The 19,780-nt window shown below is 40.0% G+C and overlaps 1 protein-coding gene and 1 pseudogene across 1 annotated transcript in view; both read right to left on the bottom strand.

The window, feature by feature from the left end:
- Nucleotides 1-19,780, bottom strand: part of LOC118907367 (uncharacterized) — a 61,108-nt gene that overhangs the window by 8,320 nt on the left and 33,008 nt on the right. The window contains exons 4-5 of the mRNA XM_057504949.1: nucleotides 12,531-12,633; nucleotides 10,950-11,083 (exon numbers count right to left, since the gene is read on the bottom strand). The gene's annotated coding sequence lies outside the window, so the exon portion shown is untranslated. The remainder of the gene's footprint in view (nucleotides 1-10,949; nucleotides 11,084-12,530; nucleotides 12,634-19,780) is intronic.
- On the bottom strand, nucleotides 2,056-4,584 carry LOC130684334 (zinc finger protein 639-like; annotated as a pseudogene).

Raw genomic sequence — 19,780 nt, 5'->3', positions numbered from 1 at the left:
GTACAAAACCTTTTCAGTAATTCCCATTTTAAATATTAATCCTGAGTGAATTTTGGCTGAGATTTCAAATGAAGACAGTAGGAACAGCAGTTGTACTAACTGCATTTTTACACCGTAAAACACTAAGAAGGAATCCGGCAAAACAGTTTTATGTTCACCAGCATGGGGAGCTTTTGATTGAATTTCAAGGGTTGAATCAATTAAGCTTTTTTAAATCCAGTTATGATATTTACATAGTTATATTTTATTCAGCTAGGAAAATATACCTGGAACAGATTATCTTGGTGTCCAAAATTCACCTGAAAAATGACATCATTTACATTTTTGCTTTAGGCATTTATAAATAAATACTTTCTAAGGGCAATTCATGTATCGGGCTTTTTCATAAAATGAGAAATGGATTGTTAGGAAAAGCTGAAGCTTGTATTAGAAGTTTAATTCACTGAACAGTCAAATCAATTGTGGGTGAGGAAAAAAAGAAGTATTTTTCTCAATAAACTTTCCTTAGAAAAAGCAAATATAATTTATATCATTTGATTCCTATGCTTTTTTTATTCAGAAATCATGCATAAAAGTTTATTCTTTTTTCTTAATTTCCAAGACTAAGATAGTAAATAGTTCCTGAAAATAATCTTTCTTAAGATTTAAAAGAAACAGAGAAAAAAGATGACTAAGAAGATAGAGATGGTGACAGATCAAGCCTTTTATACCATTATAATTCTCCTTTCTACAGCTACTAATTTAAATCTTTAGCAGTAACACATTCATTTCTATAAATATTATGGTGAGAGATAAGGAAAAAAAGGTTTACGGACACACATACACCAGCATAAAGCTAGTGTACTACAGGAATAAGCCTGCTTAGTGCACAGGTAATAATCAAGAGCTGGTTGTCCTCCATAAGGAAACCAAAACAAATACACTGTTACCTGTCCTTATTTAGAGTCCCAAGTAGTATGTCCGGACACAGAAAAGCATCCTTTCAAAATAACCTTTCTAAAACAATTTTTAAATTACCTTATACGTCTTTTTTGAGAGAATTCCTTTGGTGTGAAGGTTAAGAAAATTTTTTTAGTGTTCCTTTTTCCTTAAAAGAACCTTAAAGCAGGATTCAGCCTGAACCGCTCTGGGCACTTCTGCAACCAGAGCCAGCAGTCCTGACTGCCCTTTATGCTGTGGCACCAGGCTCGGAATCATGACATATGATGACCTCACACAATGGGTGCCATGGACACAAGCACTGCTCTTGCTCCCATCACGGATGACAGTTACACCCCACAGTCCAAGCACCATGCTCTGTCCGAGGCATTTTGAATGTGTTTACTTTAATCTTCATAATCATTTGACCTAGTAAGGTGGGTTTCACTGTCCCTATATTACCATTGAGGGAACCATAGGCCCACTGAGGTTAAATCATTTCCTGAGGTGCACTGGCAATAAGGAACAGCAATGTGTGATTTGAACCCAGAACTGTCTCTCTCTAAAGCCTGGGGTCTTAGCCACTACATGTACTTCACTGCTATTACAAAGACATTTTTATACTTGATACTGATCACGATATTCAGGATGAAAACATAGTCAAGATGATGTTATGGCAGGGTTATGGAAAAAACCAATGCACATACTCAGTATCTACATGTCAAAAAAATATCTATACTAAATCTTTTCAGTAATTCCCATTTTAAATATTAATTCTGAGGAGAGAATTTTGGCTGAGATTTCAAATGAAGACAGTAGGAACAGCAGTTGTACTAACTACATTTTTACACCATAAAACAATAAGGGGAGGGTGGATGGGAAGGGAGGGATAAGGGTGGGGAAAAAGGAAGGGGGCCTTACAATTAGCATGTATAATGTGGGGGGGAGAGTGCACAGGGAGGGCTGTGCAACACAGAGAAGACATGTAGTGATTCTATAGCATCTTATTAAGCTGATGGACAGTGATTATAATGGGGTTTGGGGGGGGACTTGGTGAAGGGGGGAGTCTAGGAAACATAATGTTCTTCATGTAATTGTAGATTAATGATGTCAAAATGAATTTTTTTTTTTTGAGTTTTGAAATGTTACTTTTTTAATTGTTCTAAATGCTTACCAGTTCTTCCTATCCTCCCATCTTAAATTACTTAACACATAGGGGCTAAAATAAAGTTAAAAGAAAAAAAGACTGCCAAGAAAACCAGATCTTTCTTTCCTACTATAACACTGGCCTCCTAGTGTTATTAAAAGAATCATTGCCTTGGGGAAAATTACTGATGGAGAATGTAAAAAAGAGGGTATGGGTTCTTATTAATGGGAGTATCAGTGGGCTTAATTGTATATTATGTTGCACTTTAGTTCTGATAGTGCAGTACTTTAATGCCACCTGAAACACTGAGTTTGAGTTTAAAAACTAAAGTTAATAGCCCCTATGGTTCCAGAAGGAAAACTAGTCTAGCTTCATTAATACATGTTTCTTACCAATTCATGAAATCAGAGCACACGCAAGAAACAGGATCCTAGTCACCAAGAGTGGTTAAACTATGAACTACCATACATTGAAAATACCACATTTAAGATACAATTACATACTGAAAAATGAAGCAATGTCAAGAAAATTGGACAATTTGAAAAATCTTGTTAAAGGCAATTCCCATAAGTTGTGCTTAAAATCATCAATTTTAACATCTCCAAAAAAAGTTAAATTTATTACTTTACATTATGTCATTTAAAGAGAATAATCAAGTTGTCTCATGGACTGGAAGATGACTTATTAATTCCCTTTCATTTCCAAACCTCATCAAGCAGTCATTGCATTTATGAGGTAAGTCAGCTGAATGTTTGAAATCTAGATGAATTTTAAGATCTTCAATCTGTCCTGTTGAATATTCACAGTACTGGCATAAGTAAATCCCTTCAGATAAATGTGAATTTAAATGTTTGCAATATTCTAGCATACTTGAAAAACCTTTGCAACAGTCATCACAAACATGAGGAAAAATCTTAGTATGTTCAATAGCAACATGCCTGTTAACATTTGTATGAAGTCTACTCCGAAAACCACATACTTGACATACAAAGAAATTTTTACATTTGTCAAACGTAATTTTGCTTAAGAGACTGTACTGTCCATGTTCTCCATTGTTATACTTATCACTTAATTCTATTAATTTACATGCATGTTCATTTACCACATGGCTATGCAAGTCTTCTGGATCATTTGTTTCATGTTCACAGAACTGACACAATTACTGTTCATCACAGCTGTGTTCCTGGAAATGTAGGTAGAGTTCACTGCTTGAGGAGAACTGTACATCACACTGTTCACACCAATAAAGGTGATCACTAAAATGAGTGTCTGCAATGTGCTGGCTGAGATTCTCAAAAATTACTGTCTTATAATCGCAGTATTTACAAATGTAGGGATCCTCTTCATGCAATTTGGCATGTTCGATTAGAAGCATGTTGGTAGAGAAAGTTTCCTTGCATACTCGACACACATTTGAATCAGTTCGCTTATGCTTCAGGATCATATGCTGCTTTAAATCAGAAAAATACTTGCTGTTGAACTCACAGAGTTCACATTTATAGAGGCCACTGCTATTAGCTCTCAGTAAAGGCCATTTCTGCTGGGTAGTCACATTCAAAGCTTGGTTCTTGTCAAGAATTTTGCAAAGTTTAGCTGGTGGATTCTCATCAATTTGGTCTTGGAGACTTTCAGAAGAATTGTTTTCTGTCTCTATATCATAATCTTCAGAAATGGCATGCACTTCTGCAGCAATTGGAACATCTTCAGCAGTGTGGACTTCTATAGGACTCTCCTCCTGAGTTTGCTGGTTGACTGATTCAAGTGAATCACACTCTTCATCACAAATTTCAATATCAGCAGATTTTTCTGTAGAAAATGCAGAGTGCTCTAGGATTCTAAGCACAGGACTGGGAACCAGGTAGTTCTGATTTCTGTTTCGGGCCTTGATTCCATCCGTAAATTTTGGCAGGTCATTTGATGTTTCTGTATCAGAATCATCATCTTTGTTGTCAAAATACTTTAAATCTGGTTGTCTCATAGAACAAACACTGTAACAATGGTCAGAAAAAATTCCACTGAATCCATCTGCAATTCTGCTTATTCCAGAGGAATCTGAATAACGAGAAGGGTGTAAAGTCTTCCTTTTTCTTTTTTTAGGATATTCATTCATATTTTTTCAATTTGGTATAATTCTTAATACTGGAGTGAGGAAAAATGAATTATAGGGAAGTTTTCACAGATGGTAAAAAATGCCTTCCAGATGTTAAGTGAAACCCAAAACTGTTGGAGGAGAGAATGAACTGGAACCCACTATGCGTCCAACGTAGTGTCGCTCTTTGCTGAAGTACACATTTTTTGCTTCGGGATGGAGGAGGGGCGCCACCCGCCACACAACCAAAGCAGGGTTTCAGTTTAAAAGACACCTTCCGGACCTGCTGCTCTCTCCGCGCTGCAGTCCGGTGCCCGGCCGGCCCGCTGCCCCCGCACTCACCGGTCTCCAGGGGCCCTCCCGGCCAGCCCAAGCGCTCCTCCGAGGTGGAGGTGGCCACGGCACCCAAGCACGCGACAGCGGGCTGCGCAGCCCGGCCGGCAGGCCCCGCTCGGGCCCAAAATGAATTTTTTAAATTATGAATAAAAAAATATATCATCAGTTCATAAACATAACACAGCAAGAACCTAACCGGTCACCTTTGGAGTTAGCTATGGCATCAGTGCCTGCTTATTATCCTACCATTCCTATAGGTAGGGCATGTTCTTCTCTCTAGAATTACACAGACCTTCAACTAACAAATGCAGACGGAAGGACAGAATTAGAACATCACCACTTTGCCACAATGGATACAGACAAAGGTGATAAACGGCCACTAAAATCAGCAGCTGAAAAGCTCATAGGAACAAAAAATGGAAGGACTAGACTGACACCTGAGTCCAGGGATCAACATTAACATCGCAAAAGGCACACAGCACGTGCTCCCAATGTGATGCCAGCAGAAGTGCACAGCACCACCTACGAAATACTCTGCCCACATCACGGAACTTGAAACTAATCAAGCCTCAGGAGCCAACTGCCCATTTAAGGAGAAAATAGGGATAGAGTACATGTTAAAATGACACCATGACGATCAAAACAAAATCCAGAACGTAGTAAATTCTATAGAACAAAATGACTCCGTTTTTTCAAAAGTGTAAGGAAAAGCTTGGTAGTAGTATCGTAGATTAGGAGCCAAAGAAAGGCCTGACATCCCTGCCAGTGGGGAGAGCGCTCAGCCGCCGCCCCAGCCCGTGCCCCAGGCCTGCGGCGGTGGCGGCGGCCGCGGGGACAGCGTGCCCTCGGCTCCCGTGGGGGGTGGGGGTGGGAGCTGACACCTGGGGGCCGCCAGGGAGCGCCGGCTGGGCAGCCGCGCGGGGCCTGAAGAGCCCGGGACGGGGGTGTTGTCAGGCCGGTGACCTGCCACCTGGGGGCCCGGCTCCTGGGGCGTGCCGAGGTGCTGGCAGCCGTGTCCCAGCACGCCCCCAGGACCACGGAGGGGTTCTGCCACCGACTTGGCCGGAGGGCGGCTGGCTCGTGTCGAGCTAGCCGGCCTGAGCAGCGGGCCCGAGGAGGCAGAGTCCCGGGGGGGGGGGGGGGCGCACATCCCGTCTGTCCCCGCAGCTGCCCTCGACGCGGTGGCGCCTCCCTGCGCGGCTGCACGGCCGGCCGTGGGAATGCGGATTCCGCCCCCGGGGATCAGTGGGCCTCGCGGGACGCAAGGTTCGCCCCGCCCCCCGCGCGGCCCTCCCAGCATCCTCGCTCCGCCCAGGCTGGGCCGCCTGCGTGAACTCGGGCGTCCTGCGTTTTCACTGGATGCTTCAAACTCGGCGGTGATGCAGACACCGGGCTGGGCTTGTAGGGAGGGCTCACACCCGGCCGCTCCCGCGCCGCCCGTCCCCGGGTTGCGGCTCCCCAGCCGGAAGACTGCAACTTTGCAGAATCATCAGAAGCATCTTCCATATACAAAACGCAGTTGGAGAACCCACTGACCCGGTACGAATGACAGGCCTGTGCTGAGAGGCAGCAGTGAAAGGCTATGATCTTCTCTGGAGACAGAGAAGACAGTATAGCACAGAGAAGAGAAGTAGTGACTCTACAGCATCTTACTACACTGATGGACAGTGACTGTAATGGGGTATGTGGTGGGGACGTGATAATGGGGGGAATCTAGTAAGCACAATGTTGCTCATGTGATTGTATATTAATGATACCAAAATTAAAAAAATAAAGTATTTGATGAAAGAATAAATGAATGAATAAAAAGACAGAGAACACTTGCTGTACAAGAGATTCCGGTAATCGGAATTCTACCAAACTCTTAAAGAATTAATGTCAATCTTTCTCAAAATCTTCCAAAAAATTGGAGAGTACAGAACACTTCCAAGTTCACTCTATGAGGCCACCATTACCCTGATATCAATCCAGATTAGGATGCCATGAAAAAACACAACTGCAGACCAATATTCGTATTGAAAATAGATGCAAGATTCTTACTATGCTGATGAACAGTAACTGTAATGGGGTATGTGTTGTGGACTTGATAATAGGGGGGAATGTAGTGACCACACTGTTGCTCATGTGAAACATTCATAAGATTATGTATCAATGATACCTTAATAAAAAAACTAAAAAATAAAATAGATGAGCATTTTCTAAAAGTATTAGTAAACCAACTTCAAGGTCACATTAAAGGGATTTCCCACATGACCAGCTGACACTTATACCAAGGAGGCAAGTGGTTCAATACGCAAATCATATGAGATTAAAAGTAAATGAAAAAAATCTTATCATCTCAGTAGTCAGAATAAGCATGCTACAAAATACAATATACTTTTACCATAAAAACCCACAAGAAACAGAGCAGAGAAGGAACAACCTCAGCATGATAATGTCCATATACAACAAATATAGTTAATACTATACTCAGCAGTGAAGCACTGAAAGCTTCCCCTCTAAGGCCAAGACAAGGACTCTTGAGCCTGCACATAATGATGTTGGAGAACTTTGAACTCTAACCCAACTGAGGTCATGAAAATTACAGAAAGTCTGTGTACCAGAATGCAGACATATTTTTCTCATAGTTGATGCACTTGCTGATATTTAAAGCTGGTCTGCAGGTAAGAATTATCAACAATTTTGATTTCCTAATGTGGGTCATGTAGTATTTCTGTGGTAAATTGTGCCTCTAATTGGAAAAATACAGTGGACAATTTTCTATGATGGAGCAAATGTAGTGGTGCACTGACCACTGGAAAATCTGAATGAAGGAATATCAGGGATATTGCAGGTTTTCTGTAAGTCTGAAATTATCTGAAAACACTCTTCTAAATGACTGTGTTCATACTATGCCATTAAGCCAATCTGACCACAAAATATGTTACGGATGAAGAGCTTGATTTACCCCAGATGAACCAAGTTGTAAAGCTAAAGCTGGTCAACCCTGTAAGAAACTGAACATTTAGAAGGCAGTACATGAGTACTGTATTAATGTTACTGTACCTTCAGTGTGATGGATAATTTGTGGAGCTTGGGGAAACACAGAATTTTAAACCCCTTTTTCTATCATGATGCCTTTCCTCACCTGGCTACTATGAAAACTCTAACCCTTGGCACAGGGCACAGGACAGGGACAAAGGCATTCCCTCTTACCGCCACTCCTCCCATTAAGGCCCATGGCACCCCCGAACCACTGCACCCTGTCCTCTCCACGAGGCTGACAGAGGACAGAAGCTGGGGTCTCAGCTGTCATTTTGCTTCTTGCATGGTGCTGCTCTGAGTCTGTCCCTACAGGTATGACCCAGCAACATGAAGAGAGGGGACTAGAGAGAGAGAATCACCACTCTGGCTCTCTTGAGGTGGGATTCTCTTATGACAAATTACCGGGTAAGCGGCAGGAAGGAGCGACATGACCTTGTGGGGAATTTACGGTGCAGAGGTATGTGGGCTATGTGAAGAGAATATCCCCTTTGTGCTGCCGTAGGGGACTACATGTAACTGGTGCATTTTGACACAGGTTAACATGACTCAAAAGTTAATATATGGAATATCAAAGGAAAATATATACTACGCTGAATCCAAATCTTGATACAAAATCATTATTAAATTGTATGCAAATTAGCACCATGGAATGATATTTTGAGTGACTGGAAATAAATTTTAGGTGTCTCCTGACAATTTTAAGACTCTCCTGAAAACTGACAATTTAATCAAGCATCATAATTGGTTCACTCATTTTTAAATAAACAATGAGAGTATATAAATTTGGAAGTATGTTGTATGAATGTAAAACTTTAATAAGGCACATGGATATACCTTATGAATTCGAAAATTAAAAACAGTAAATTGAAAATATTTTTGGCTTTAGTACAAATATGTAAACTTGAAATATTATATTGTGAGATATAATACATACACTCTTTAAATATTTAGGAGAATTTCAATTATTCCAATGTCATAGGAAATTAACCATTATGAGAATTCATTGAAGCATTGGTAAAAAGCATCTGATTTCCAGTCAGATACTGTCCACAATTCAAGCAGACAATCCCCTGAATGTACACCTACTTCCCCTGTGTGTGAATCTGTGAAGGGCTTCCTCCATGAAAACAATTCAGAAGTAAAACCTACAGCATGCTATAGGTTTTATAGACATAGACACCCTTGTAAAATAAAGATTCTATGCAGTAGTTATGAGAGACTAAAACAATACCCGTGTTAATAGTCCAGAAAATTTTAGATTCCTTAAGTAATTAAGAAAACTTCCTCAGGAGTTGTAACACATAAAATACACAGTGCTAAACTCAGAAGCACGCTGGCACAGACAGACTCAAATTTAATGCAATTGATCATGATGAGATGATCATATGAATCATAAGCAAATGGTTAAAAAACAGCTCTAGTGAAAACCCAGGACAATATGTAATTCCTCATGCTTATTAGAATGCCTGTTGTGTAGCTTACCAAAAAAGAATATTAGGTGAAAGTATATTAGAGGAATGTAAAGCTAAAGCAAGGTTTATGTACATTTTTTTCTGAAGCTCAGAATAGACCAAAAAGTAAAGGAATGAGCATGCTAAAGAGAAACTTGAATTTTCCATTATTACAGGAAGGAAGCACATAAAAAAGGAAGATTACAAACATCTCAGTGTCATCTCAGAAACCAAGATACACAAAAGTAAAGTACCTTCAGATTTTCTACTTGGAACCTGAGAAAATCTGTTTTCCATAAATGCATCTCATTTAGAAAAAGCAGCCAATGTTTTAGCTCTTAAGCGTTACGGTGATTTCAGTCCTAAAGATGTTTTGTAACTGCACAGGCATTCCCTGTCTGATAAAGGCCCTCAGACATCTCACTGAAACATAAGACTGAGCCCATCAATTATGACCCACAGTATGGGAATAAGAATGTGTAAAATTAAGATTTTAAAAAATGGGAGTTTGCAAACCAAGGTAAAGCAAACTAAAATGGCCCAGGACTCTGATTTCCCCCTCAAGGCCACAAACAGACTCTTGACTCATGATTCCTTGACTTGCTTTGCAGGAATTTAGGCCACACCAGACATGCCACCTCCTGACAATGAGCACATGGACTCCAGCCTCAGTGGAGTCAGCTGACAGCTAACACTCCTGAAACAGTTCCCTGTCACCTCACCATGGACCCATCAGAGCAATGCCACAAGCTCATCATACATCCTGCAACCCTTTCCCATAACCTTTAAAAGCCCTTGCTTATAAGCCAATAGTAAGTGCAGGGCTTTAAGCTTTAGCTATCCACTCTCCTTGCTTGAGGAACACCCACCTTCTTTCACCACATCCCAATGTCAGTGTTTGGTTTTGCTGTATGTTGGCTGAGTGGAAACAGGTTTGTTTCATTTTGTAACAACTTCACCTTAAATGGTTTTAAGCAGCATGCAGTAGGTGGCATGAAGAGAAAAGACACCATTATATCTTGATCTTCTAAACCTGATCCATGAAACTTCCTCACTCTAATCATGTATTAAAACAGTTAGATGTTCCCTTGGTTCATTTATGTATTTTTTAACAAATACATTCACACAGAGGTCTGGCAAAGAACATATTAGTGGATGAAGATAATTTTTAAAAATTATGTTCAACACTAATTCAGGAGAAATCAAGCACAATGATAATCCCATTTGAAAATGACAAGCTACAGGGGATATTAACATTGTTGATAAGATATCTTTTTTGAAAGCTAGGAACATTAAAGCATACTAAATTCTGGTTTGGCATCAATAAAATAGAACTCAAAATAATATTCTGAATTTTAATGTACTTAAACTTCCACTTTTCAGTGGATCTCATTTACTTTAATGTTGGAAAACTAACAATAAACGTGAGTGAAGGGACTTATTAGGCTGTGACTTTTTTCTCTTTGACTCAGTTTGCAGGGAAGACTGGCTGGTCCCATTTCTTGATATGAATTTTATGACTGAGAATATGGTTCTGAATTGGGATTTCTCTACAGAAATAATCCTGAATCAAAATGATACAGAATAATATAAAGTTAAATCATTAGAAACCCTCAGTGAATGAGTAACATTGCACATTAATTATTACAGTGTCAGATCTTTAAAGATGATTCACAGAAGGGCACAAAGCTCTAAGAGCTGGCTCATTCCTCACTTGATATGCCTCCATAAAGCATTTTAAATTCACAAAATATTATTCTTTCTGGGCACACACTATGCACACTATGCCCCAGACCCTGGAGCTATTATATAATCTAATTCTGGTCTTCCGTAACAGTTTTATTGTATAGGTAACACCAGCCCTATCTACCTTTCTAAGAAATTTTTATACAACACATGTTAAAAAAAAGTTACAATACTATATGAGAATTTAATAAAGAAAGCATTTAGAAATATGATAAAAAATGGCAGGTTCTGTACTCACTCCTTGCAGAAACATCCAGAAGAAATCATGGCAAAGCCCCCTCTACAGGTGTCAGGACCCCACACTGGAAGCATTTTCCTCCTGGTGGACTGGGCTCCAAGTCATCCCAAAGTTGCAGCCCAGACTCCTGGGTTCTGCCGATACAAAAGCTCAAGTCTTCACTCTAGCAAAGGTACCAGAGTGCACAGGAGGAGCACACGTGCTCGGTGCACGCCACAAAAGGCAGGTTGAGGCATCCCATAGCTCAAACATAGTCACTACTGATGGTTGGGCCCCTTCTTAGAAGTCCTGGTAAAGGGCTCAAATTCAATATATGGATTATTCAGTGAAAATATATGGTTAAATTCAAACAGAAATGGAGCCCGTTGTTCTGTGCCCAGATGAGATTTTACACATATACCATGAACTTCAGTTCAATGTGAACATAAAAGTTTCTGGTTTTCAGTCAACCATTAACATATGATTGGAATATGTAAGAAACAGTATCATTTATATCCACCAAAAATAAAAAATGCAAAAATACAAATGCTCAAATATAAATGCAACAAAATACTTGTAGATCTCTGGGGGAAAACATGTGTAACATTTCTGAGAGCAATGCAAGAAAAAACAGAACTGAGATATACTGTCCATGATCAAAATTCCATTACTAAGATGTCCATTTTCCTCAAATTGACTTAGAGACCCCAAGTAATCCCAACAATAACCTTACCACACTATATTGCAGGAATTGATAACTCAATTGAATACCTGTTCATCTATCAATGAAAAAAAAAAGTTGAACTCAAACGTTAAAATTTCAAGCTTAATTGCACAGCTACAATAACTAAAGGAGCATAATATTTAAAATGAATACACACAGGGACTCTCTTTTCCCCTCCTTGTGTGAGCCAGGAGCTCGGTCCATTCACTTTATCTCTAAATAAAAGCCTATACCTTGCTCTCCTACCTTGAGTGTTTATGAAGCTCATTCTTCGGCTTCGTGAACAAGAACTCTGGCATCAGAGTGACCCAAAACAAGTCTCCTAACCACAAAAGCACTGACACCTTCTCTGCCCTGATAGAAACCACTGAAGAAACAGACCTTGACAGCCCTTTATCGAGACTTCATGGTAACTGCCCAAAGCAGCAATTTCATCCTAATGGATCCAGAAGATGACTGAGAAATTAGATTTTGCCTTGCTATTAAAAAATCATCAAACTACCAAACTTCAGGAAAAAAAGAACAGAACACATCTTACTAGTTGCCCGGTTTGTTATCTGTCCTCCAACAACAAGGATCCTCCTGGCTGCAAGTGGGTAACAGACTTGCCAAGCATGTTACTCCAATTTTAGGAGGCAAGCAACTTACATATTAGATAGTTATAAAACTGCACTAGATTAAGTGAACAAACTATATTTCCATTCTACAGTATTATCCTGATCTGTAAACCTGTCTTCATTACCCTGAATATTTTCAAACACCTAAAACTCAACTAGTTCTAATCATTTGCATTACCAGTCAAAACTGAATGTGTGCTTGACACCCTCCATTTAAAAAACCCAGCTGCCTTGATGTTGATGTCTAGAAGAAAGACCTACCAGAGGTTTCCACAGGTCATTCACCCTTCTATTTGGCAGGTGTGTTTAGACAAAACTTCTGATTTAAATGTCAAGCCACACTATAAATTGCACTTCTTTTATCCTGATTAATAAAATGAAAATAAAAAAAATAATAAATACACACAAATAAATGAAATAGAACAGAGAGTTCACAAATGGACCCAACAAATTACAGAAACTTGAACCTGGCCAAAGAAATGAAAGCACTTTCATACAGAAAACAGTGTCTTTAGACTTTATTCTTCCATTTTCTTATTTAGAGTTCACCACCATCAACAAATGGGAGAGAGGCAAAAGGACGGCCATGTGTGAATGAACACAGACAACTCAAGTCAGAAATGAAAGAGAAGTGACAACTGACAACATAAACTCAGAAAAAAATATAGGCAAAAATCTCTTGGACATAAACGTGAGCAATTTCTGCATGAACATATCTCCCCAGGCAAAGGAAACAAAAGTGAAAATGAACAAGTGGGACTATATCAAGCTGAAAAGCTTCTGTACAGCAAAGGACACCATCAATAGAACAAAAAGGTATCCTACATTATGGGAGATTATATTCATAAATGACAGATCTGATAAAGGGTTGACATCCTAAATATATAAAGAGCTCATGCACCTCAACAAAAAGCAAATAATCCAATTAAAACATGGGCAGAGGAGCTGAACAGACAGTTCTCCAAAGAAGAAATTCAGATGGCCAACAGACACATGAAAAGATGCCTCCATATTGCTAGTCATCAGAGAAATGAAAATTAAAACCACAATGAGATATCACCTCACACCAGTAAGGATCACCATCATCCAAAAGACAAACAACAACAAATGTTGGCAAGGATGTGGAGAAAGGAGAACCCTCCTACACTGCTGGTAGGAATGTAAATTAGTTAAACCATTGTGGAAAGCAGAATGGAGGTTCCTCAAAAAGCTCAAAATAGATATACCATTTGACCCAGGAAGTCCACTTCTAGGAATTTATCCTAGGAATGCAGGAGCCCAGTTTGAAAAAGACAGATGCACCCCTATGCTTATTGCAGCACTATTTACAATTGCCAAGAAATGGAAGCAACCTAAGTGTCCATCAGTAGATGAATGGATAAAGAAGATGTGGTACATATACACAATGGAATATCATTCAGCCATAAGAAGAAAACAAATCCTACCATTTGCAAAAACATGGATGAAGCTAGTGGGTACTATGTTCAGTGAAATAAAGCCAGGCAGAAAAAGACAAGTATCAAATGACTTCACTCATATGTGGAGTATAAGAACAAAGAAAAACTGAAGGAACAAAACAGTAGCAGAATCACAGAACCCAAGAATGGACTAACAGTTACCAAAGGGAAAGGGACTGGGGAGGATGGGTGGGAAGGGAGGGATAAGGGTGGGGAAAAAGAAAGGGGGCATTACGATTAGCATCTATACTGTGGGGGGGGCAGCATGGGGAGGGCTGTGCAAAACATAGAAGACAAGTAGTGATTCTACACCATCTTACTATGCTGATGGACAGTGACTGTAATGGGGTGGAGGGGGGCCTTGGTGAAGGGGTGCCTGGTAAACATAATGTTTTTCATGTAACTGTAGATTAATGACAAGAAAATTTTTTAAAAAGTGTAAAAGGGAGGCAGAGGAGGAGGTCAGGGAGCTCTGTGACTTGAGGAGAACTTGTCCAGCCTTCTTTAGTGGTGTTGGGAAAGGGCCATAAGTTAAGGAATGCAGGGAGCCTCTAGAAGCTGGAAAAGGTAAGAAAATGGATTTTCTCTTAAAGTTTCCAGAAAGGAGGACCGTCTGTTGACACCTTACTTTTTTTTCTGAGTAAGACTTGTGTTGTACTTCTAACCTATAGAACTGTAAGATAATAAATTTGTGTTGATGTAAGTCAAAAAAACATTGCAATTAATTAATTTGGGGTGCACCATGAAGTGTCTTTCATATTACTAATTAACTAACTGAACCAACCACTGTTAGTGAGCTTCCACTATGTGGCCAGCAGAGCAACCACACAGATCCATTCCCAGCCTTCCAGAAGCTTGCAGGCAGGCAGGCAGGTGGACACCAAACACACAGTCCAATAACTAACTGTTAAGAGTTATGGTACATCATGACAAGAGCTGTGAAGGAAGTATGCTAGAAAAGCCTGCAGCAGCAAGGGAGATGGTAAGAGCCCTAGAACATTCTGAGTACCAACAGATTCCTGGGAAGTTCCCATTAGTTCCCATGTGGTGTCATCAACCTTAGCCATGCCCACTGTCCCCCAAGCCACGTGCTTTCTGTTCAGCCTCTTTGGTCTGCACCAGGGTAAGAAGGACACAGTTGTCCAAGTGAACAGGGACACATGGGCTGTGGGGCCCACCTGTTTCTTACAAAGATTTCCAACCTGGGTGCTGTATCACCTGCACTCCTACTGTGAAGGATATTTGTGCCTCAGTCCCCGAGCCTTTCTGGGGGCCAGAGGTACAAATCAGCCCGCTTTCAGACTTCTCACTTCACTACTCTGGCTTAGGATTCAGCCTGACATACTCATTAATAGTGCCTCTGTTCACTGTCTCAAACATCCTGAATAGAGCCCCAAATAAGGCATTGTTGGTATCTACAATACTGCCTGGTACATAGTTCCTTGAGATGGTAACTTCTGCTGTTACTAATAATTATTTGAAGTGATGCTCCCACCAGATCTCAGTGGATTACTTGATGTAGTGAGCTGGACGTGAGCTTAGAACTGAAAAGTCCATTTCTTTTTTACACTCTAGAATCCATTTAGGCTTTATGCTTTGTTTTAGAAACAGAATTAGAGGGAGGGGTGGAAGATGGCGGCGTGAGTAAAGCAGCGGAAATCTCCTCCCAAAACAACATGTATCTATGAAAATATAACAAAGACAACCCTTCCTAGAATAAAGACCAGAGGACACAGGACAATATCCAGACCACATCCGCACCTGAGAGAACCCAGAGCCTCGCGAAGGGGGAGAGGACGGCCACAAACCAACAAGAAAGGAAGTCCTTCCAGCCGTCACTCGTCCCAGCTCTGCAAACTATTCCTATCACCATGAAAAGGCAAAGCTACAGGCAGACAAAGATCACAAAGACAACACCAGAGTAGGAGACAGACCTAACCAGTCTTCCTGACAAAGAATTCAAAATAAGAATCATAAACATGCTGACAGAGATGCAGAGAAATATGCAAGAGAAATGGGATGAAGTCCGGAGGGAGATCACAGATGCCAGAAAGGAGATCGCAGAAATGAAACAAACTCTGGAAGGGTTTATAAGCAGAATGGATAGAATGCAAGAGGCCATTGATGGAATTGAAATCAGAGAACAGGAACGCATAGAAGCTGACATAGAGAGACAAAAGGATCTCCAGGAATCAAACAATATTAAGAGAACTGTGTGACCAATCCAAAAGGAACAATATCCGTATTATAGGGGTCCCAGAAGAAGAAGAGAGAGGAAAAGAGATGTAAAGTATCTTAGAAGAAATAATTGCTAAAAACTTCCCCAAACTGGGGGAGGAAATAATCGAACAGACCACGGAAATACACAGAACCCCCAACAGAAAGGATCCAAGAAGGACAACACCAAGACACATAATAATTAAAATGGCAAAGATCAAGGACAAGGAAAGAGTGTTAAAGGCAGCTAGAGAGAAAAAGGTCACCTATAAAGGGAAACCCATCAGGCTAACATCAGATTTCTCAACAGAAACCCTACAGGCCAGAAGAGAATGGCATGATATATTTAATACAATGAAACAGAAGGGCCTTGAACCAAGGATACTGTATCCAGCACGACTATCATTCAAATATGACGGTGGGATTAAACAATTCCCAGACAAATAAAAGCTGAGGGAATTTGCTTCCCACAAACCACCTCTACAGAACATCTTACAGGGACTGCTCTAGATGGGAGCACTCCTAGAAAGAGCACAGCACAAAACACCCAACATATGAAGAATCGAGGAGGAGGAACAAGAAGGGAGAGAAGAAAAGAATCTCCAGAGAGTGTATATAACAGCTCAATAAGCGAGCTAAGTTAGGCAGTAAGATACTAAAGAGGCTAACCTTGAACGTTTGGTAACCACGAACTTAAAGCCAGCAATGGCAATAAGTACATATCTTTCAATAGTCACCCTAAATGTTAATGGGTTGAATGCACCAATCAAAAGACACAGAGTAACAGAATGGATAAAAAAGCAAGACCCATCTATACGCTGCTTACAAGAAACTCACCTCAAGCCCAAAGACATGTACAGACTAAAAGTCAAGGGATGGAAAAACATATTTCAAGCAAACAACAGTGAAAAGAAAGCAGGGGTTGCAGTACTAATATCAGACAAAATAGACTTCAAAACAAAGAAAGTAACAAGAGATAAAGAAGGACACTACATAATGATAAAGGGCTCAGTCAAACAAGAGGATATAACCATTCTAAATATATATGCACCCAACACAGGAGCACCAGCATATGTGAAACAAATACTAACAGAACTAAAGGGGGATACAGACTGCAATGCATTCATTCTAGGAGACTTCAACACACCACTCGCCCCAAAGGAAAGATCCACTGGGCAGAAAATAACTAAGGACACGGAACCACTGAACAACACAGTAGAGCAGATGGACCTAATAGACATCTATAGAACTCTACATCCAAAAGCAACAGGATATACATTCTTCTCAAGTGCACATGGAACATTCTCCAGAATAGACCACATACTAGGCCACAAAAAGAGCCTCAGAAAATTCCAAAAGATTGAAATCCTACCAACCAACTTTTCAGACCACAAAGGCCTAAAACTAGAAATAAACTGTACAAAGAAAGCAAAGAGGCTCACAAACACATGGAGGCTTAACAACACGCTCATAAATAATCAATGGCTCAATGACCAAATCAAAATGGAGATCCAGCAATATATGGAAACAAATGACAACAACAACACTAAGCCCCAACTTCTGTGGGACACAGCAAAAGCAGTCTTAAGAGGAAAGTATATAGCAATCCAAGCATATTTAAAAAAGGAAGAGCAATCCCAAATGAATGGTCTAATGTCACAATTACCAAAATTGGAAAAAGCAGAACAGATGAGGCCTAAGGTCAGCAGAAGGAGGGACATAATAAAGATCAGAGAAGAAATAAATAAAATTGAGAAGAATAAAACAATAGCAAAAATCAATGAAACCAAGAGCTGGTTCTTCAAGAAAATAAACAAAATAGATAAGCCTCTAGCCAGACTTATTAAGAAGAAAAGAGAGTCAACACAAATCAACAGTATCAGAAACGAGAAAGGAAAAATCACGATGGACCCCACAGAAATACAAAGAATTATTAGAGAATACTATGAAAACCTACATGCTAACAAGCTGGGAAACCTAGGAGAAATGGACAACTTCCTAGAAAAATACAACCTTCCAAGACTGACCCAAAAAGAAACAGAAAATCTAAACAGACCAATTACCAGCAACGAAATTGAAGAGGTAATCCAAAAACTACCAAAGAACAAAACCCCCGGGCCAGATGGATTTACCTCGGAATTTTATCAGACATACAGGGAAGACATAATACCCATTCTCCTTAAAGTTTTCCAAAAAATAGAGGAGGAGGGGATACTCCCAAACTCATTCTATGAAGCTAACATCACCCTAATACCAAAACCAGGCAAAGACCCCACCAAAAAAGAAAACTACAGACCAATATCCCTGATGAACGTAGATGCAAAAATACTCAACAAAATATTAGCAAACTGAATTCAAAAATACATGAAAAGGATCATACACCATGACCAAGTGGGATTCATCCCAGGGATGCAAGGATGGTACAACATTCGAAAGTCCATCAACATCATCCACCACATCAACAAAAAGAAAGACAAAAACCACATGATCATCTCCATAGATGCTGAAAAAGCATTTGACAAAGTTCAACATCCATTCATGTTAAAAACTCTCAGCAAAATGGGAATAGAGGGCAAGTAACTCAACATAATAAAGGCCATCTATGATAAACCCACAGCCAACATTATATTGAACAGCGAGAAGCTGAAAGCATTTCCTCTGAGATCGGAAACTAGACAGGGATGCCCACTCTCTCCACTGTTATTTAACAGTACTGGAAGTCCTAGCTACGGCAATCAGACAAAATAAAGAAATACAAGGAATCCAGATTGGTAAAGAAGAAGTTAAACTGTCACTATTTGCAGATGACATGATACTGTACATAAAAAACCCTAAAGTCTCCACCCCAAAACAACTAGAACTGATATCGGAATACAGCAAAGTTGCAGGATACAAAATCAACACACAGAAATCTGTGGCTTTCCTATACACTAACAATGAACCAACAGAAAGAGAAATCAGGAAAACAACTCCATTCACAATTGCATCAAAAAAAAAAAAAAACCTAGGAATAAACCTAACCAAACAAGTGAAAGACTTATACTCTGAAAACTACAAGTCACTCTTAAGAGAAATTAAAGGGGACACTAACAGATGGAAACTCATCCCATGCTCGTGGCTAGGAAGAATTAATATCGTCAAAATGGCCATCCTGCCCAAAGCAATATACAGATTTGATGCAATCCCTATGAAACTACCAGCAACGTTCTTCAATGAACTGGAACAAATAATTCAAAAATTCATATGGAAACACCAAAGACCCCGAATAGCCAAAGCAATCCTGAGAAAGAAGAATAAAGTAGGGGGGATCTCACTCCCCAACTTCAAGCTCTACTATAAAGCCATAGTAATCAAGACAATTTGGTACTGGCACAAGAGCAGAGCCACAGACCAATGGAACAGACTAGAGAATCCAGACATTAACCCAGACATATATGGTCAACTAATATTTGATAAAGGAGCCATGGACATACAGTGGCGAAATGACAGTCTCTTCAACAGGTGGTGCTGGCAAAACTGGACAGCTACATGTAGGAGAATGAAGCTGGACCATTGTCTAACCCCATATACAAAAGTAAACTCAAAATGGATCAAAAAAAAAAATGGATCAAAGACCTGAATGTAAGTCACGAAACCATTAAACTCTTGGAAGAAAACATAGGCGAAAACCTCTTAGACATAAACATGAGTGACCTCTTCTTGAACATATCTCCCCGGGCAAGGAAAACAACAGCAAAAATGAGTAAGTGGGACTATATTAAGCTGAAAAGCTTCTGTACAGCAAAAGACACCATCAATAGAACAAAAAGGAACCCTACAGTATGGGAGAATATATTT

This window comes from Manis pentadactyla, chromosome 7, assembly GCF_030020395.1.
Source record: "Manis pentadactyla isolate mManPen7 chromosome 7, mManPen7.hap1, whole genome shotgun sequence".
Classification (NCBI taxonomy): domain Eukaryota; kingdom Metazoa; phylum Chordata; class Mammalia; order Pholidota; family Manidae; genus Manis; species Manis pentadactyla.
This window is presented reverse-complemented; position numbering and strand designations above follow the sequence as displayed.